The 22,116-nt window shown below is 39.7% G+C and overlaps 1 long non-coding RNA gene across 8 annotated transcripts in view; it reads right to left on the bottom strand.

Annotated features, from left to right (window-relative positions):
• LOC105465723 (uncharacterized) overlaps positions 1–22,116 on the bottom strand; it is a 124,494-nt gene that overhangs the window by 84,331 nt on the left and 18,047 nt on the right. For 6 of the 8 annotated variants that reach the window (XR_011619890.1, XR_011619891.1, XR_011619893.1 and 3 more), the window contains exon 3: positions 5,796–5,938. This is a non-coding gene — a long non-coding RNA (uncharacterized lncRNA). Of the gene's footprint in view, positions 1–5,758; positions 5,939–9,694; positions 9,810–22,116 lie in introns of those variants that run through there. The other 2 variants (XR_011619895.1, XR_011619889.1) reach the window with 2 other exon arrangements.

The following is a 22,116-nucleotide window of genomic DNA, read 5'->3' as shown; positions in this document are numbered from 1 at the left end:
CATCCCACCCTCACCCCCAACTTCTTTCCCCATGAGTGAATCATTTCGTGCATATAATTCTAGGCATCTTTTTAGTTGCTTCCTATAAAACTAATCCTTCAAATTTCCTTGCTGAACCTCAGCTTTGATGCATGAAGCTGTTGTATGGTCCTACTAACCCAAACTTTTCTGATCATACGAATCACCTGAGTGCTTGTTACTAAGGCAAACTTCTTGACCATCCTCATCCTGCCGTGAGCAGGAATCTGTCCTTTTGATGCCCATAGTCCTAGACAACCTCCAATCACAAACTTGAAGAAACACTACACTTCTGGAGTTTTTCCTTCTTCTGCTCTGAACAATTCTGCATTTTTCCAGCCTATATAGACATCAAAAGTTATGTCCAAACAACCACCTCTTTCTCATGTTGTACAGGCATCTTAGTGGCCATCATTTGTCCCAAATAGGGCTTTTAGAAGAAAGGTTAGAGTCTGCTGGACCAGCCACTGGGGCTATCTGGCCCATTGACCTTGCTCCTCATCTACATTTAAACCTCCTGGATGGGCTTCATCACTGGGGAACACACCCCTCCTGGCAGCTGGGAGCTCTGCTGTCCATCACCAGGCCTAAGTTTCCTCAGGGATTCTACACTGTAACATGTTACCTCTGCTCAGAAGACTGCTAAGGACACAAGACACCCACCTGCTCTTATAGGCAGAGCATTTTCTTCTTTTTTCTGGAAATTAATAATATCTTTTTTTTTTAACTCCCTGAAAAGCACATTTTATTGCTATTATTTCTGCCTTATTTTCATATACTTTGCTCTACTTATATTGCTTTTAACTATTTTTATTTTTTCATGTTTACCCCCTTCTGATTTGTCATTTTCAAACATTTATTTTTACCATCTTTTTTATTGTCTCTTAGTCTTAGGTTGAGATTTAAAAATTTATTACTACTTATTTACTAACACTTATTTTTAATACATGTCTTCTGATTTCTTTTGGCTTAGCTATTTACTGTTTTGTACTTGCTTTTGCTTTGTCTCTTATTTGATAGCCGTCAATTCCTACTTCTTTGTGACTTTGAATTCTTCATACTTCACTTTCCTTATTCTTCGAATATTTTATGCTTAAATTTCTGAACTTCACTTTGTATGTTACTTGTTTTTAATCCTCTTTCTCTTTTTATTTACATTTTATCTATAAGTTTTTGTTGTTGTTGCTGGTGTTTTTGAGACGGAGTTTCACTCTTAGACCCAGGCTGGAATGAAGCAGCGCGATCTTGGCTCCCTGCAACCTCGGTCCCCCAGGTTCAAGCAATTCTCCTGCCTCAGCCTCCCGAGTAGCTGGGATTACAGGCACTTGCCACCATGCCCAGCTAATTTTTGTAGAGATGGGGCTTTGCCATGTTGGCCAGGCTGGTCTCAAACTCCTGACCTCAGGCGATCCACCTGCCTCTGCCTCCCAAAGTGGCAGGATTACAGGCGTGAGCCACTACACCTGATAATAGATAATAGATAATAGATAATAGATAGGATTATCTATAAGTTTTTAATCTATACTTATGTTCTTTTTTACTCTTAAGTTTTTGGTTTGTTTCATTGGTTTCATCTATTCCTTGCATGTTCTAATTATGTTTTAATCAGGTATACTAATTATTTTTTCATCACATTTTAAATTTTTTCTCCCTAATTTTAATTTAGAGCTCATCCTATTTAACTACCTCCTTTTATGAATGGAGACACGGAGACTAAGAGAGAAATAACTTGCTCAGGAACTCAGGGTGGGGGAGTTGTGGAATCTAAATAAGAAGCCCGCTCTTTTGATGACCAGTCTAGCGTTTTTTTCTATCAAACTACTCCAATAACAATGACTGGATGAAGAAAAATGACTCTTCTTTGAAATAAAGAAAACCTGAATAGCATCTCACCAAAGAGCATTTAGTCCCTAAGACATTAAAATCAAGGGTGTAAATGTCAGTGACAGCAGCCCAGGAAAGGTTGTTCCTTGGCCTTTAACTAAAAGAAAAGGTGAAAACAAAGTGAAAAAGAGAAAGTTAAGAAGTGGGACATTATTCCTGAAATATATGGAAGAATAAAATCTTAAGTCAGAGCTTGATGACCCTAAACAAATCGCTCTCCAAGCATCTGTTTTCTTCTTTCTAACGTAGGGATAATGAGATCATTCCTGCCTGCCTCACAGTTGTGCTGTGTTTCCAAATCAGATCTTTGTAAACTTTGTACACAGTTGTTCTTATAATATGCCCATAAAATCCAAGAGAAAGTTTAGAAAATACTTATGTAAAAAGAATACCATTGCTAGTTTTAAAACAAGCTTGTCCCACCTGCAGCCCCGAATGGCTTTGAATGCAGCCCCACACGAATTCATAAACTTTCTTAAAACATTATGATTTGTTTTCCAATTTTTTTTTTTTTTTTTTAGCTCATCAGCTATCATTAGGTATATTATGTGTGGCCCAAGACAATTATTCTTCCAGTGTGGCCCAGGGAAGCCAAAAGATTGGACACCCCTGTTTAAATAAAATGTGTAGTATATATCTAAAGAGGGAAAAATAGATTATATACACACACTTGTTGCCTATGCCACTCTCAACACTCATAATCATATTGTCCCTTCTTCCCCTTTTTAAAAAACCAAATTACTTTTTATTGACTGTTTGCTGTTTGATGCATATTTCCATCTGGTACTTTTGTGTTTATATTCCTACTATATACATGTTGACCTGTATTGAACTGCTTCATTCATTAAGCTTTAATGGTTAAAAAAAGCAATGTATAAATCATATATATGATCTATAAATCAATATAACTGTACGTCAATGAAAGAATACCCATCTTTAGACTCAAATTTAGCCTCACCAATCAAGTTTCTGTGGCAAAGCCATGGTTTCTTCCCTAATCTGTTTCTTCCTCCTACATTCCCACTAACATTCCAGCTATAGCCCTAGCAGGAGTTAACGATGACAATCAGACAAAACATTACCTTGTGCATCTGGTATTTGAGATGCTTTTCTATTTCATTACCCAATAAACTTTTCAAACAACAATCTTTCAGTCTTTGGCATCTGGAGCAGTTATCTCCTTGTCAGAGCTGGCTCTGCAGTAGCAAATTAATGGATTATAATGCTACATGAATTTTCGCTTAGCAAGAAATCTGTAAGGACTGTGGATGAGTTGGGTTGGGTGCTCTGTCAAGAGAACAAAAGATCAGGGATGCTCTAATGTTAGGGCTGTGTCCTGGCTGGGGCTATAATCACCGCAAATGAACTAGAATAGAATGTCACTCCAGATACTTACCTATGGGAACACTCAGAATATTTCTTTTTCTTTGCACTTTAGCATAAAGTCACAGACCTACCCCCTTATCCCTGCTGTGTTCTTTTACTGTCATGAAAGTACAACATTGCATATCTATAAGGAACTTAGAGCCCTCAGAGACCACAGCCCCAAGTGGCCTTCAATTTTCTTTTCTTTTTTTTTTTTTTTTTTCTGAGACAGAGCCTCGCTCTGTAGCCCAGGCTGGAGTGCAGCGGCGCCATCTGGGCTCACTGCAAGCTCCGCCCCCCAGGTTCACGCCATTCTCCTGCCTCAGCCTCCCGAGTAGCTGGGACTACAGGCGTCCACCACCACACTCGGCTAATTTTTTTTTTGTATTTTTAGTAGAGATGGGGTTTCACCGTGTTAGCCAGGATTGTCTCCATCTCCTGACGTCATGATCCGCCTGCCTCGGCATCCCAAAGTGCTGGGATTACAGGTGTGAGCCACCGCACCTGGCCAATTTGTTATTCTAATTTGAATCACTGAGAAAAAAGAAAGGACTGCTTCCTCTCCCCACCATCCACCACAAAGTACTTGACCAAATCCACTTGCTCTGCTCCAAGAGAGGAGGTGACTTTAAGGTGTAAGGGAGAGGGAAATTCTATTTGGTCTTACTTTTATTAGTCTTGCCACTGACTCTCAATGTCTCTGAAAAGAGCCAGAATACCTGAGTCAACAACTTGTCCACCACCGAGTTGCACCATCTGCTTGTTACGGTACATTCCTGGAACCCCTCTGTGTCTGACAAACAGCTAACACAAGAATCGCTTCTCCCTGACACTGCTTGTTTTATTGGTGACCTATTGGTCAACAACATGGACCAACATTGTTTGTTAAACCTCAACAATAACCTCATGATCTTCGATCCCACTTTTTATGTCAACCTCATAAGCCTGCCTCAGCACCCTGCAAATCAGCAGTAACTGCTATAGAAGGCAGTGGTGGAAAACAGCACAAACACTATCTGAAAATGATTAACACACAGACATTAAAGACACGCAAACTCGTAACGGAAAGATGCCCTGCAGAGCACTGTGGTCATTTCGGCACATTTGATTGAAAAATGGTTAGAGGCCGGGTGCGGTGGTTCACACCTGTAATCCCAGCAATTTGGGAGGCCGAGGCAGGCAGATCACGAGGTTAGGAGTTTGAAAAATGGCTGTAGACAGATAATCTTAACAGATTTAATTTAAACGGAGATGACTCAAGTATTGCAAACAAAAATTTTCTGCATGCAGCAGCACCACTCAATTTAGATTGAACCGCCCTATGATTACTTAATTAGGACAGTGTTTGCTGAAACACTGCCATAGATACACATGTCAAAGGAATTTGCCACAGATTGTCAAACCTCCATAACATAATGGTACAAATCCAGATGAATGATCACTCAGTAAGTGGCCCCTAGCTCCTTTAATGAAAACTGCCTTTATTGCCAAATATAATAAGCTCCAGCCCTCCAAAAAATAGTAGAGGTCGCCTGGCTAGTCACCCCAGAGGGTCACAGGACCCCATATTAATTTTTGGAGAGGATGTTAAATTAAGAACAAAGAAACATGGAAACAGAGCAGAAAACTAGTAACAGCTGATATTTACAGGTAATTACTATGTGCTGGGCTTTGTCCTAAGCAATATATCCCCACTATCATATTTAATCCTCACAGCAATCCCATGAATCAGATGCTATCCCCATTTGCAAGTGAGGACACTTAGACATTATTTAGTTTGCTTTACAGATAAAGACCACAGTGGTTAAGCAAGACTTTCCCATAATCAAATAGCCCAACCCTTGCAGAGGGAGGACCAAACCAGGTCTCTTGACCCTGGTCCAGTGCTCCAAACCCTTGTGAACATGAACTCCATTTTACAAGATGCTTTGGGTTCAGAGGAGATATAAAACCATTCCATGAAGGGTACACTTCTTCCTTTCCAAAGTCACAGTCCACAAGGTAAGGGAGTCAACCAGCATCATCTGGCCAGGAAGAAGGGGCGACACAGCTGGTCTTTTTCTCATGCTGTCTCTTAAACAAGCAAGGGCGCTGGGAAAGGGTATTCAGACACCTGAGCTTGGACTGAGGAACTGGACATCACTTGTATACAGATTCCATGGCATACTGAGAAGAGCAAACTAACAGGAAGCTTCTTGCGAAGTAATGAAGTAAAAATCTCATCATAACAGAAACCAGAGATACAAGTAAGAGTAGAAAGTTCAAAGAGGATGGTGAATTGGAAAGATACTCACCAAACCAAAAACAGAGATGACCTCTGAGGATGCGTCTGGGTCAAGGGGGCAAGAGAGGTTCATTTTAGTTTTATCTGTACTTTATAAAATTTTCCCAGTGAGAATGGCATCATGTATTTGTGTTTAATTTGCTACTAAAATGAAGTAAATATTTTAGAAAGGAGAAGAAGTAAATCAAAGGTGGGAACAGCACCTACCCATATATAAGCTATTAGGTAGTTTTACATCTGGTACCTGTAGCCCCACAGTGGGTCAGTGGAAAGCTGGAGTCACCACCCCTTTCCATAACAGTCGCAGAGACCAGGGCTGTCTCCTTTGCCCTGCACCTTGTGGCCAGAGGTCTGCCTTTGGGATGTGCTCAAGAGGGCCGACAGAATCTAGAGGCAACAATAATGTAGTGTACACTGAAAAATTTGTTAAGAGGATTGATCTCATATTAAGTGTTCTTATTACAATTTTTTTAAAGAACATGATAAAACGCCAGCAGCTCTGTAATGGTACTAATCAAATAGTAATTTCTGTTTCAGAAGTTGGTCATTTATTTTGCCAGTCTTTTCTTAGTTCAAATTAGATGAAGTTTAATACACTGTAAAATTCAATGGATTCCTGTCCTTTTCAATAAATATGGCATGTGTGAAAATATGTAAAAATAACTAGAACCTTTAAAATGTTAAGTAATCTATTTTTGTGTGTTTCTTATGTAAGTTATGGCCCAAGAGTTTAAACACAGGAATAGCAAACCTTTATTAAGCTGTGGCCCTTAATAAAGGCCACATATTACATTTGGCTGTAAGAGCAGCCACATTAATTGCTACATTAATTTTCTTCTATTAACTGTAATTGAGAGGAAAGCAAATCTTCCCCAATGAGTGTTGTAATTTGTGACTTAATTTTCAATAAAGCTACACTGAGACCACAGGGTAGAAAAAATTTTCTTCCTTCTCTTCCCATGTAATATGCTCTTTTTACATAGAACATTATAAGATTTCATTTTTTAATTTGGATTTGCATCATTTACCAGATCATGCTTAGGTTTGTGTCTTCTGTGTATGTATGCATATAAGTATATATGCATTCATTCAGCAAGCCACCCAGCCAGCATAAGATTCAGAAAATACTTTATATCCGGAGATGCACATTATTCCTTAAAGGAGAATGAAGCCATTTTCTTTATTTTTCCCTTGCTGTAATCATCACTTCTCTTTATATTCGGTCTTTGCATTCTGCATCTACTATTGTATTATTCACATATTACAGCTCCTGGATTTCTCATTTTTCAAATGTTTTCACTTGTTTCTTTTTATTTTGTCTATGTTATAAGATATAACCTCCCATTGAAGCCTTCAAAACATTAATAATTATTTTTTATTAAAGTAGATTTACATACATTAAAATCACCAGATTGCTTTAAGAAGAGAGAAAGAGAGATCCCAGGGGCCTCTTGTGTACATTGAGGTTAGTCACTTTCTATTGTCTGAGTCTGTCCAGGTGACCACTCAGATAGCCAGAAGAATCCATGAATTCCTTACTAATCCACCTACATAGTTCCATTGAATTGACTCAATTCTAGATAAGTTTAAAGTAAGGTGGGGCAGAGGGGAAGAAATAAAGGAAAGAGGCCTATTTATTGGCTGCCACAGACAGAATTGGTACCAACAACCAGCCCCCACATTCTCCCCTCTTAGTTCCAGCACAGGACACTCTTTCTAAGGTTCTAGCAGGCTCCCCACTGCATGGATGTGGCTAGAGATACAAATCTGTCTTGGACCACAATTTGACCTCCCTAGACCCCAACCAAGGTTCACGGCTGGGGGAACTCCAAGAGGTCAGTTTGACTCCCAGAGTGTCAACTAAACAATATGCCAGCATCAGCAGGCTCTCCCAGAGACCCAACCTCCATTCTTTTTGGTGTTCTTTCTCTCTCCTCTTCTACCCAGTGCCCCACCCAGCTCACATTCACACTATTGTCAGACAAGTTATCTTCTCTTTACCAAATCCTATCCCTCAAGTCTACACGTCAAAGCTCAGGCTTTAGTTGTTACTGGCTTATTTATCCCTAAGATCTACTCTAAGAAATAACGATCTAATTGGCCAGACGCAGTGGCTCATGCCTGTAATCCCAGCACTTTGGGAGGCTGAGGTGGGCATATCACAAGGTCAGGAGATTGAGACCATCAGTGAAACCTCATCTCTACTAAAAATATAAAAACTTAGCCAGGCATGGTGGCACATGCCTGTAGTCCTAGCTACTCGGGAGGCTGAGGCAGGAGAATCACTTGACTCTGGGAAGCGGAGATTATAGTGAGCCCACTATACTCCCGCCTGGGTGACAGAGCAAGACCCCATCTCAAAAAAAGAAGGAGGGAAGGAAGGAAGGAAGGAAGGAAGGAAGGAAGGAAGGAAGGAAGGAAGGAAGGAAGGAAGGAAGGAAGGAAAAAAGAAAAGAAATAAGGATCTAATTATTATTGGCCCAATTGGCTTACATTGCTTAGACTTACAAAGTTAATTAAGGCTTGCGTTTGAAACATTTTGTGGCCACTAATTTATCTTATTTATTCAAAGCAGTGTCTTCTAAAAATATATCATCTCAAGTGCACCACTTTAATGCATTCAATAAAGTCCTCATTTTATCTTTCCTCATGGAAAGATATCATAGAAATTCTTATTGTATGAGTATCTACATACAACAGGTAAATTTCTTTTTGGATTGTGGGTGAGGCTGGGAAGAGAGGAAGATCTGGTGGAAAACATGTTCACGATTTTGTACTTTAAACAACTGTCTGTTTCCACCTGTAATGGTCAAGAATCCAGTTATTAATTGTTTGGTAATTCAGATCACAACAGCATATAAATGCACAGAGAGCCAAACATTCACTGTGGTGTGGATCACATGAAGGATAATCTTTATAACTGGCTTCCAGACACTAGCAAAGATAGTGGTATATAGCAGAAAGATCTAAAGTCATAAATCTGGGCTCATATGGAACTTTGACACTATCTAATCATGTGACATTGAACAAATCACTAAACTATTTTGAATACCAGCTTCTTCACCTACAAAATGAGAATAATAATACCTATTTCAGAGTATATTGTGAGAATCCCATGAGACAGCATTTATTATAAATGTGAAAGTATATAAAATTATTAGTGTTATAAGAATCATCATTAACACAACATGCGAAAAACCATAGTTCTAGTAATTTGTTTCAGTGCAATTACATTGAATCTGAAAGACTTGTACCTTCAGGAATCTTTTACTGCATGTGGGTGTACCCAAGTGAATGTGGATGGGAGAATCAAGATTTTTCTATTCCACACCACTTTTTCTTAATTGCCTGCTTTAAAACTTCCTACTTTTGTTTGAAATAAGCCTACAGGCTCCCTTGAAAATAAATCTGCATCTACCCCAGTGGCTCATGCCTGTAATCCCAGCACTTTGGGAGGCTGAAACAGAAGGATCACTTAAACCCAGGAGTTCACGACCAGCCTTGGCAACCTGGCAAGATCCCTTCTCCACACACACAAAAAAGTGTTTCATTGCCCAGATGTGGTCATTGCCCAGGTGTGGTGGTGTGAGCCTTGAGTCCCAGCTACTCGGGAGGCTGAGGTGGGAGGATTACTTGAGCCTAGGATTTCAAGGCTCCAGTGAGCCATGACTGTGCCACTGCACTCCAGCCTGGCTGTCAATCAATCAATAATAAATAAATAAACCCACATCCCCCAAATTAGCAATAAAGTAAGAGTCCCCACATGAGGTGAGGTGGCTAGAACTATAGCACTAACTCAAATCTCCCAAAATTCACCATCCTGACACTGGACCCTCAGCTTCTCCCTTTAGTCCTTTGATGTGGGCATTGAGTTATCTCTTAGTTCCCCCCTGGAAGCTTTTCTAGAGGAACAGGGATAACAGAAGGAAAACACACCTAGTGAATAACATGGACTAGAAAATCTAGATTATAAGGTATGAATAGTTTCCAGAATCTATAGCCCCAGAGCCATCTTTGGAGGATTCCAGGGAAACAGAACATGCTCAGATAATTCCTGCCTGTAAACACCCACCCGCTCAGATTTTCTCCTTCTTTTTGTCTTATGTTCACCTGTTCTGAGAGAACTCAAATTAACCAACTCACCATTCACTTATGGCTTACATTTTCTGTGGCAACACAAATCTCCCGGTCCTGGATGGTAAAACCATCTGGATTGGGTACCAACTGCACCACCTCAGAAGGAGCAGCAGCCTCTCCAGTTTGTCACAAAGCCATTATCTCTCTCTTACTCTATGAGGCTGAGGCCAAGTGTCAGCTGCCTTTCATCACCATATGTGTGTGCTGTTTTACCCACAGCAAAGAGGAAAATGAGATAGAATGTGTCCAACAAAATTAGGAAAACAAAAGATAGACCAAGAAAAGCCTTGCATTTTAAGAACAAAAGCATATTTCTTTGACAAAGCAGACAGTATGATACAGCATATCTGTGTTGAAAGAATATAGTGTGTAGCCATTTTAATCCTTTACATTACCTGCCTGGCCTTGTAAAGCAAAAATGAAGTTTGCCAACATTTTTGGAAAGTTCTATGAGCACAGGGGTTGTGTCTATTTCCTTCCCAGTTGTCACTAGAGCCTATAAAATGCGTACCTAGGAAGTGTTCAATAAATATTTGTGGCGGCTATGGTTGCCGTTAACTGCTCCAATATATTTCTGTCAGTTTCCCATTTCATCTCCCATAGGTTGTCATTTGGGAAAATTTGAGGTGTTTTCAGCATAGGCTCTAACCATGGATCCCCATTCCTATTAAATGTAAATTCCTGAAAGGCAGGAATCTTACCTGATTGGTTCACTGCTATCTCTAGTCCTGGCACATAAAAGATAATCTATAAATATTTGTTGAAGGGCTGGATAATCACAGCTTTGCCACTGATTAGCCATAGAACTTTGGGACAGATCCTTAAATGTTGTACCATGGTCTTCTCTGGGAAATGAGAGTACCATCTTACTCATACAGTGGTATAGGGATAAAATGACAATGTGTGTGAAGTTCTGAAGTATGGTAGGTGCTCAACAGTTTAGAAAGAGGTGGTAGGAATTTGGGTGTTGCTTACTTTCCAACTCCTGGCTCATTGGTGAGGTTGCCACTGGCCTTGCTGGCTGTTTGTCTAACTGTTGAAGATAACATCAGAATCTTTCACCATTGGACAAATGCTGTAAAGGGAGGATGCTGATGTCCTATAGGCTCTTCCAAGGTTTTAAGTTGCTCATCAGTAACCCCTCAGTGGGAAGTCTGGACTAATTAATTGAATCTTCTTTCCTTCCTCTCTCAGTAGGCAAGAGATTATGTGTTTTAACTGCTTCCTGAGCAAAGTCTGTCATCGATTAAAAAGGAAATAAATACAGTAGTTTCCAATGTTTTGACCAGGGTCAGGGAATTCCTGAAGCATCTTTTCCTCAGATCCATTTGCTTTTCCAGTGTTCTTATTGAAAACTTTTAAAATGAAGGTGCCCTTTAATGAAATGTAGCCTACATTTAGTACTAATAATAAAGCAGCAAATACTTATTAGAGGCCTGGCACTGTTCCAAGCATTCAAGACACTTGACATGTACTAACTCATTTAACCCTTACCCATCCTATGAAGGAGGCACTGTTAGGTGCCGTATTTTACAGATAAGGAAGCTCATCAAAGAGATTTTTAACCAGCTAAACATGATGGAACTGGGATTGAAACCTAGACAAACTACTCCATTATAAAGTAGAAAGGGATTCTGGCAAATTTTGTATATTGCCTAACTATGAATTGACCAACAAATGTAATACTCCTAGGAAACCCCTGAAATTAATAAGTCAGTATTCTATGAGCACCTACTGTGTGTACCAGTAAGATCACAGGGGCTAAGAATACAACAGTGAGCATAAATAGATAGTGTCTATTCTTCAAAGAACTTACATTGTGCTGCGGGGGGAGAACGAAAATAAACATGTAAACAAATAAGATTATCTCAGATATTAATAAATGCAATGAAAAAGTCACAGTAGGGTAATTATGATAGAAGGGACTGGAGAAAGGGTGCTGTATTAAGCTAGGGTGGTCACAGAGGCCTCTTTAAAAGGGCAAATATCTGAATTAAGACCTAAATTACAACAGTGAGGCATCCATCCTGGAAGAGTGTTCCAGACAAAGGGGAGCTAACTTGGTATGCACAAGCAATGGGGAGTCTGCAGCAAGATGAACAAAGCTGAAGGTAGAAGGAGATATTTAAAAAGTAAGCAAGGGAATCAAATCACTCAGGCCTTGTAAAATTAGGCATTTTGATTTATTCTTATTTATATAAAAAGCAATTGAAGAATTGTAAGCAGGGAAGTGTTTCCTAATTTATTTTTTTAAACATCCCCTTGCAATCATGAGGAAAATAAACTGAAGGGAAGCAAGAGTTGAGACAGGAGAGGAGTGAGAAGATTATTGTGATACTAAAGGTTTTTGAACTAGGGTGATAGTAAGATATGGTCAGATTCAGGGTATATCTGGAAGGTACAGTGGACAGAGCTTTTCTGAAGATACAGTGGAGTGGCTGTAGTACCTAATTTGGAATAATTGTTGGTGCCATTTAACAAACTAGAAAAAGCTTGTGAGGAAGAAGTTTCAGGACAGAAAATGGAGGGAGCAAGAGTTCTGTTTATTTATGATAAAATTGAGATTGTACCTACTAGACATTCAAGTAAAAACGTTGAGTAGGCAGTTGGGATCTAATCGTCTAGCATTGGCAGGGAGATTAGTATTGAGCCCATGTTTATCTACTTCCTTAGCCCATTGTCTTTCCCCTACATATTATTGCTGCATATGTTGTACCGAAACACAGAATGAAAAACAACATCATCTCAATTCTTGAACGAAGAAGTTGCACCAAGAAAAGTTATATTCAATGCCATAGAAGTTTTTTATGTGTTTTATCTTAGTTTGGTTTGATTTGGTCTTTTGTTTGTTCATGTTTGATTTGTAATTAATTAGGTTTCTTTCCCTAAAGGGCTTTTAAAAGTGGATCAAGGCTTCCACTCCTGGGAAGATGGCATAGATATATTTTCCCTATTTTTTCTTCTAACTACAACTAAAAACTCTGGACATTAATATAAAATAAATACAAGAAGACTACGAAAGATGGAGAGTAGAAGTCTGACTAGACTCTCAAGACCTGAGGAACAGTGGTGAATTCCCTGGGTTTCCTTTTTGCCTTGTATATCCTAGGCTTTGAATTGAAGAATCCAGCAACCCAGAAATACTAATTGGGCATAGACAAAAAAAGTCTCCCCAAAACCTGCTCTAGCTAGCCAAAGGACAGGGAAAGGGAAAATTTAGCAAGGCTGAAAACTTTTAGCCATAACTGCTTTATTCCATCCAATCACCAAAGAAAATATGATGGTTCTTCCCCCACCTATGAAAGACCAAGTAAGGAGCCTAAACTTCTACCCCACTGAGGCTGTAGCAAGGAACCCCAATATCTCTGCAATGGTGATGTCAGAGGAATCCAAGAAGGGAGCCAGAACTTTTATCCTCACTCTGATGAGGCTCCCCTCTGATGATATCAGTGGAAACATTATGGGAAGCCTGGACTTCCACTCCTACCAGAAGTAACAAAGCACCCCTATGTCTCCCCCAAGAATGCTATCAGAGGAGGCCTGGTGGAAAGTCAGGAATTTCACCATTGTCCATCAGTATTCAAGCTATCCCCATCACAGTATCAGTGGAGGCCACATGGGGAGCTGGAAGTCCCACCCTTGCCCAGCATTAATGAGGAACTTTCCCCTACCCTGGGTGTCAATGGAGGCTGAACGGACAACCTGGACTTCTACCTTCACCTGGCAATAACAGACAAGTCCACAATCATATTAGATAATAGAAACACCCTTATCTCAACAAGTGATAGAATAATTAGAACAAAGAACTAGAAGAAATAAAAAATATTATCAATTAACCAGCTGTAATCATCACTGATAGAACATTCTACCCAACAAAAGCAGAAAAACATATTCTTTTCAGGTACTCAGAGAGCATGAAGAACACAGAGGTAGAAATGAAACACTCACTCCAGGTGGGCCTTGAGAGAGCAAAGGGTGGCAAGGTCTCCTGACAAGCTTCAACAAGAGCCATTGCTCTATATATTGCATATATGATCTATATACAAAGCTAAATCATATCCTGGGACATAAAACAAACCTCAACAAATTTAAAAGAACTGAAGTCATACAGAGTGCTCTCTCTGACTACAATGGAATCAAACTAGAAATCAACAACTAGAAAATCTCCAAATACTTGAAAATGAAACAAAACACTTTTAAAATAATCCATGGGCCAGAGGAAGTCTCAAGGGAAATTTAAAAATACATTAAACTGAATTAAATTGAAATATAACATGTCAAAATGTGTGGGACACTGTAAAAGCAGTGCTGAGTGGGAAAATCATAGCACCAAATGCATACACTAGAAAAGAGGAAAAGTCTCTATCAATTACTTAAGCTCCTATCTCAAGAACCTAGAAAAAGAGGTACAAAATAAGCCTAAGCAAGCAGATGGACCTAATAAAGATAAAAGCAAAAATCAATGACATTGAAAATAGAAAAACAATAGAGGGAAATCAATGAAACAAAGAGGTAGTTCTTTGAAAAAAAAATTAATAAAATTTACAAACTCCTAGAAAGACTGAGAAAAAAAGAGAGAAAACCAAATTGCCAATACCAGGAATATAACAAAGTACATCACTACAGACGCTGCAGACATCAAAAGAATAACAGAATACAAGGAACAACCCTATATATAAGTTTGACAACATACACAAAATGCACCACTTCTCCTTTAAAAACAAAATACTGCAACTCATCCAATACAAAATAGATACTCTATTAGTCTTCTAACTATTAAAAAAAAAAAAGTGAATCTGTAATTTAAAATCCACCAAAAAGAAATCTCCAGACTCAGATTGTTCCACTAGAGAATCCTACCAAACATCAATTTTATATAGCCTCAAAAAATTAAAGAGAAAGGATGACTCCCAAATTCATTTTATGAAGCTAGTATTACCCTGATGCCAAACCAGACAGTTCTAAAAAAGAAAACTATATAATATACCTCATGAATATGGTTGTAAACATCCTTAACAAAATATTAGCAAATAGAAGTCAGCAATATATTAAAAGTATACATCATAAGCAAGTGGATCTTATTTCAGAGAAACAAGTCTGATTCAAATTTTTTATTTTATTTTATTTTATTTTATTTTTGAGATGGAGTCTCGCTCTGTCACCCAGGCTGGAGTGCAGTGGCATGATCTCGGCTCACTGCAGGCTCTGCCTCCCAGGTTCATCCCATTCTCCTGCCTCAACCTCCTGAGTAGCTGGGACTACAGGCACCCACCACCACACCTGGCTAATTTTTTGTATTTTTAGTAGAGACGGGGCTTCACCGTGTTAGCCAGGATGGTCTCTATCTCCTGACCTCATGATCCGCCCACCTCGGCCTCCCAAAGTGCTGGGATTACAGGCTGAGCCACTGTAATCCCAGGATTACAGCCTGATTCAATATTTTAAAATCAATCAATGTAATTCACCATATCAGCAGGTTAAAGAAGAAAAATCATATGATCATATCAGTTGATGTGGAAAAAGCATTTAACAAAGTTCAAGTCTCATTCATGATTTGTAAAAAACTCTTAGAAAAAAAATTGAGAAAAACCCTAAACTTGATAAAGAACATCTACAAAAAACCTACAACTAACATTATACATAATTGTGAAAGACTAAATGCTTTCCCCTAAGACTGGGAACAAGGCAAGAATGTCCACTGTCATCATTCATACTCAACCTAAGTGCTAAATGTTGTAGCTAACATTACAAGGTGAGAAAATGACATAAAAATCATATGGATCAGAAAGGAACATATAAAACTCTCCCTATTTTTGGATGACATGATTGTCTACATAAAAAATCCCAAGGAATCTACCAAAAACTTCTAGAACTAATAAATGAGTTCAGCAAGGTTTCATGGTACACAATGAACACACAAAAATGATTTATACCTCTATATTCTAGCATTGACTATGTGGACACCAAAATTTAAAACACAATATCATTTAAAATCACTAAGAAAAATAAGAGTTAAGTGTAAACCTAACAAAACATGTACAAGACTTGGTATGTTGAAAATTGAAAAAACGATCAAAAAAATCAAAGGAGCAGGGTGCAGTGATTCACCTGTAATCCCAGCACTTTGGGAGGCCAAGGCAGTCTGATCACTTGAGCTCAGGAGTTCAAAACTAGCCTGGGCAACATGGCAAAACCACGTGCTTCGACAAAATAATACAAAAATTATCCAGGTGTGGTAATGTGCACCTGTGGTCCCAGCTACTCAAAGGCTGAGGTGGGAGGATGGCTTGAACCTGGGAGACAGAGGCTGCAGTGAGCCCAGATCATGCTACTGCACTCCAGCCTGGAGACAGAACAGATTCTGTTACAAAAGTGAAAAGAAAACAGAAAGGAAAAAGGAAAGGAAAGGGAAAAGAAATCAAAGATCTAAATAAATGAAGAATATGTTCATGGCTTGGAAGACTCAACACAGTAAAGATGTCAAATTGATATACAGGTTTAATGCAATTCCTGTCAAAATCCCAGCAGGATGTTTTGTAGATATATTCAAGTTTATTCTAAAATTTATATAGAAAGGTAAAAAAAAACTTTTTCAGAAAAAAGGAATAAAGTGAGAGAAATCAGCCTACCAGATTTCAAGACTTATTATATATAGCTACAATAATTAAGACTCTTGGTATTGGCAGAGGGATAGACACATAGATCAATGGAACAGAAAAGAGAAGCCAGAAATAGACTCACATAAATATGCCCAGCTGATTTTAGCAAAAGTACAAAAGCAATTCAATGGAAGAAAGAGAATGTGTTCAACAAATAGTGCTGCAGCAACTGGACATCCACAGGCAAAAAGTGAAACTCAAGCCAGTTCTCATACCTCATATTTTAAAGAACTCAGAATGAATCACAGACTTAAATATAAGTATAATAGGCTGGGCGCGGTGGCTCATGCCTGTAATCCCAGCACTGTGGGAGGCCGAAGTGGGTGGATCACGAGGTCAGGAGTTTGAGACCAGCCTGGTCAACATAGTGAAACCCCATCTCTATTAAAAATAAAAATAAAAAATTAGCCAGGCATGACGGCGAGTGCCTGTAATCTCAGCTACTTGGGAGGCTGAGGCAAGAAGAATCACTTGAACCTGGAAGGTAGAGGCTGGGTTGCAGTGGGCTGAGATCGCGTCACTGCGCTCCAGCCTGGGCAAAAGAGAAAGACTCAGTCGAAGAGAAGAGATGAGAAGAGACGAGAAGAGACAAGACGAGACGAGACGAGATGAGAAGCGAAGCGTACCATAGGATAAAATCTTCATGAACTAGGGCCAGGCAAAAAGTTCTTAAATCTGATACCAAAAGCAAAATCCACAAAAAGAAAAATTTATAATCTGGACTTCATCAAAATTAAAATTGTTCACATGGTGAAAGATCCTGCTAAAAGGAGGAAAAGACAAGCTATAGAATGAAAGAAAATACTTGTCAACAACATATCCAACAAAAAACTAGTATCTAAAATATATAAAGAACTGTTAAAACTAAAAAATAATCACACACACACACACAAACCCCAACAACAAAAAATTCAATTAGCAAATAATCAAAAGACATTTTACCAAAGAGAATATACAGATGTCAAATAAGCAAATAAAAATATGGCCAACATCACTGGCCATTAAAGAAATACAAATTAAAACCACAATGAGATATCACTACATACATTTCAGAATGACTAAAATAAAAAATAATGGCAATCATATGTTGGCAAGGATGTAGAAAAACTGAATCATTCATTTATTGCTGGTGGGAAAATGGGATAGCCATTCTAGAAAAACAGTATGGCAGTTTCTTAAAAAACTAAACATGCAACTACCATATAACCCAACAATTGCATTTATCCCGAAGAAAAGTAAGATTTATGTTCACAGAGTTTTTTATGCAAATACGTACAGTAGCTTTATTCCTAATAGCAAAAAAAAGGGAAAAAAAAAAAAAAGGAAACAACCCAGATGTCCTTCAAAGGTAAATGGATAAACTGTGATATATCCATACCATTGAATATTACTTAGCAATACAAAGGAACAAGCTAATGGTATGCACAACAAGTTGGATGCATCTTGAAAGAATTTCACTGAGTGAAAACAGCCAATCTCAAAGGTTACATACTGTGATCGTTAATTTTATGTGTCAACTTGATTGAACCATAGTGTCCAGATATTTGGTCAAACATTATTCTGGATGTTTCTGTAAAGATGTTTTTAGATGATATTTACATTTAAGTTGGTGAATTTTGAGTAAATCAGATTATCCTCTATAATGTAAGTGGGCCTCATCCAATCCATTGAAAGCCTAATAGAATAAAAGGATGACATCCCTGAGCAAGAAGGAATTTTCTAGCAAACTGCCTCTGGACTTTGTGTGCAATGTCTGCTCTTCCCGGTTTTCCAGCAGACTGCCTTCAGACTCAAATGCAAGTCTTTCTTGAGTCACCAGCCTACCAGCCTCTCCCATCAGATTGTGAACTCACCAGGCCTCCATAACTATGTAAGCAATTCCTTAAAATAAGTCTGTCCTTAAATACACACATTATGTTGCTTCTATTTCTCTGGAGAACTCGAATACATATACTATATGATTCTATTTCTATAATATTCTTGAAATGACAGAATTATAGACATGTAATTGATTGGTGATTGCCAAGATTTAAGAATGAGTAAGGGTAAGAGGGAATTAGGTGGGGCTATAAATGGGCAACATGAGGTATCCTCGTGGTGATAGGAATATTCTGTAACTTCACTATTGTACCATAGTCTTGTAAGATGTTACCATTGGGGAAAATTGGGTAAAGGATACATGGGCTCTCTGTTATTTCTTAGAACTGCTGATTTTTTTTTTTTAAGACAGGGTCTTACTCTATTGCCTAGGCTGGAGTGCAGTGGCACAATCACAGCTCACTGTAACCTCAAAATCCTGGGCCTAAGTGATCCTCTCACCTCAGCCTCCCAAGTAGCTGGGACTACAGGCATGGACCACCATGCCTGGATAATTTGTTTTAATTATTTTTTTAAAGAGACAGGGTCTCACTGTGTTTCCCCAGGTTGGTTTTGAACTCCTGGCTTCAAGCAATCCTCTCACCTTGGCCTCCCAAACTGCTGGGATTATAGGCACTGGGATTACAGGCATGAGCCAATATGCCTGGCAAAAAGTTTAAGTTTTTAAAGTAAAACAAAATATACCTGTTTTGACTATTTTATAGTGGCCTTCTCTGAAGTCTGGAAGATAAACTTGGATTGCTACTCAGATGATTAAACAATTCTGCACCCATACTATTAAATAGCATCATCACAGTCATCCCAGTTTATCAAGTAAGAAAACTATCTATTGGCTGGGAGCGGTGGCTCACGCCTGTAATCCTAGCATTTTGGGAGGCCAAGGCAGGTGGATTGCCTGAGCTCACGAGTTCAAGACCAGCCTGGGCAACACAGTGAAACTCCGTCTCTACTAAAATACAAAAAAATTAGCTGGGCATGGCAGCATGCACCTGTAATCCCAGCTACTTGGGAGGCTGAGGCAGGAGAATTGCTAGAACCTGGGAGGCGGAGGTTGCAGTGAGCCCAGATCGCACCACTGCACTCCAACCTGGGTGACAAAGCGAGACTGAATCTCGAAAGAAAGAAAGAAGAAAGAAAAGAAAAGAAAGAAAGAAAGAAAGAAAGAAAGAAAGAAAGAAAGAAAGAAAGAAAGAAAGAAAGAAAGAAAGAAAGAAAAGAAAGAAAAGAAAGAAAAGAAAGAAAAGAAAGAAAAGAAAGAAAAGAAAGAAAAGAAAGAAAAGAAAGAAAAGAAAGAAAAGAAAGAAAAGAAAGAAAGAAAGAGAAAAAGAAAAAAAACGACCTATCACCCCGAGTTCTCTCTTTCCATCCTCTCCCAAAAGCAATTATCAGCAAGTCCTATCTACTTTACACACCGAAATATATTTTGAATGTGGACTTCACTTTCTCTGCTACCACTATTAGCCTTGGTGGTCAATAGCAAGCATGAATTGTTCCAATTGTACCTCTCCTCTTCCACAAATGCTCCCATCCAATCCACCTCTCACTCAATGGCATGAGTAATCTTAAGACATATATTGGATCATATGGGATCACTCCCATTCTTAGTTATCTCTGGTGACTTCCCATTGCCCTTCACCTGAAGCCCAACTTATTCCTATAGCCTACAAGGTCTTGAGGTCTCAACCAAAAAGGCACCTCTACAGAGAATATTTTTCTGAACATCTTTTCTAAAATGGGTGCCCCCTGTTCCCTTCCCCAGAACTCTTTAGTTTCTTTCATACAATGTAAGCCCCACAAGCGCAGAGACTCTGTTTTGTTCACTGTTATAACTGGTGCTTAGCAAAATGTTCAGCAAATACCACATTCACTGAATGTTAAATCAATAAATGTCCAAATCCCAGCCTGAGATATCCCTTCCCCCAACACAAGAAAGCACGTGACAACCCTTTTGGACTTAATTAATTAAATAAGTACTTGTTGAGTGTCTACTATGTACCAGGCACTATCTTAGGCACTGGGGATAACAACAAGGTCTCCACATTCGTGGAATTTAGCTTTGGCAGGAAAGTGGCAAACAATAATAGACAAGCAAATAATAAAATTTCAAGCATAAGCATTAAGAAGAAAATAAAGCAGAGTAACAGGCCCAAGGATGAGTTAGAGAAGGTAAGTGGTATCTATCTTAAGAAGCCTGGTTAGGGAATCCTCACTAAGCCATCATCTGAATGAAGAGAAGGAGCCAGCTACATACAAATCTAGGGAGAAGCGCTATAGGCAGAGGCTCATTGAGTACAAAGGTGCTGAGCCATGGAACATATTAGACAAGTCTGAGGCCAGTGTGGCTGGGCCCATGGAAGGGGAGAAGGTCACAGAGCCACGCAGGGCCTATGTCAAGTCAACCTCTTGGGCTGTGGTGAGAAACATGGATTTCTTGCTGAGGGTGACTGGGAAGCCTTATGGAGACTTTTAAGCAGGAGTGTATTATGATCTAACTTTTAAAATTAGCTACTGTGTCAAGAAGGTACTGCAGGGTAACATGGGAGCAAGGAAGCCAGGTAGGAGGCTGTGCGAACACACGTGGAAGAGATGCAGACCACAGAGATATCTATGGAGAGAGTGTGGAGAGGGCGAGAAGAGGATGTAAAGAGTTTGCCCTCTTTTTTGGCAAGCTACAATGGGGACAAATTTGGCTCAAAAATCTTAAAATACACTGACTGTCCTTCAGGGACTGGGACCTTCCGATATTCTCGTGTACTCCTGGCTTGGCCAAGTTTGACCTCATTTAATTTGTTCCCAGGAGGTGCCTTTGCACTTAACCACACCTGACCCAACTAGAGAGGAATGCAGCATGCTGGAATAGCTGGTTTTCCTCGCCACTCTCCCCTCCTCATTTATAGAATAAGAAAAAAACAGAACTATTCTCATTGTACTGAAGGATAACAATGAAAATAAGGGGAGGGGGAGGGGGGCCTCTGTTCAGTCCTGTCACCACCTAGAACTTTTGGCATCCAATAAGATTACATTAATCTGCGAAGTAATCCGAATGGGAACTAGGGGGTTTAAAGGTATGAAGCCTACAGCTGGTTTTGCCCCGCCCAGTGGAAATCTCCGGGTGATTGCGGGCACTCGTGCACGTTATTGAATAGCGCCCACTCCAATGGCAAAGTGCAAAAAGCCTGACTTCACCACAGCCAGGAGCGCAACGACGCCAGTGAGGGGACCTGCAGCTCCTCGGTGGGCGCCAAGACACGCTCTACTGAAAGTCTGGAATCGCGTATCACTTCTCCGCAGGCAAAAGCAATCAGTGCAATCAATGTAACTGAATCGTACCCCTTCCCCGCACGGAGATAAAAGTTTTAGCACATCCCAGATGATGCAGAGATTACTCATTCATTTCTGAGAAAGAGCAGAACCATAGAGGCCTTGGCTGAACCTGAGGAAACTGATCAGAGTGCCCCCAAAGGCTCGCTAGTGAATGGCGGGTCGCGCTCCCAATGGGAGAAGAGAATGGTTTCCTGCCGCCGCGCTCCGCGCCGGCTGAGGCTGAGCACAAGAGTAAAGCCTCACTGGCCGCCCGCGCACTCAAGGTAAATTTCGTTTCTGAAAAGGCAGGTCCAAAAGACAAAGGTTGGTAAACCGCAGCAGGTATCATTTACGACGCGGCCCAGAGACGCTTTCCTGCAGAATGTCATGTCACTGGCAAATGCCATGGAACCGCTCCTGACTGTGGACCGCTCTGGCAACTGGGCGTGCCCATCACCAGCCAAAACTGATGCGGAAAGTCAGTGTGGCTACCTGGGCGCTTTAAAGTCTGACTTCAAAGCTGCTCCCCAAAGCTTGGCACTATGACACTCAGCACCTCATGTTATGACTAAACGAGTTAATCCATGT

Source organism: Macaca nemestrina, chromosome 2 (assembly GCF_043159975.1).
Source record: "Macaca nemestrina isolate mMacNem1 chromosome 2, mMacNem.hap1, whole genome shotgun sequence".
NCBI classification, from domain to species: Eukaryota; Metazoa; Chordata; class Mammalia; order Primates; family Cercopithecidae; genus Macaca; species Macaca nemestrina.
This window is presented reverse-complemented; position numbering and strand designations above follow the sequence as displayed.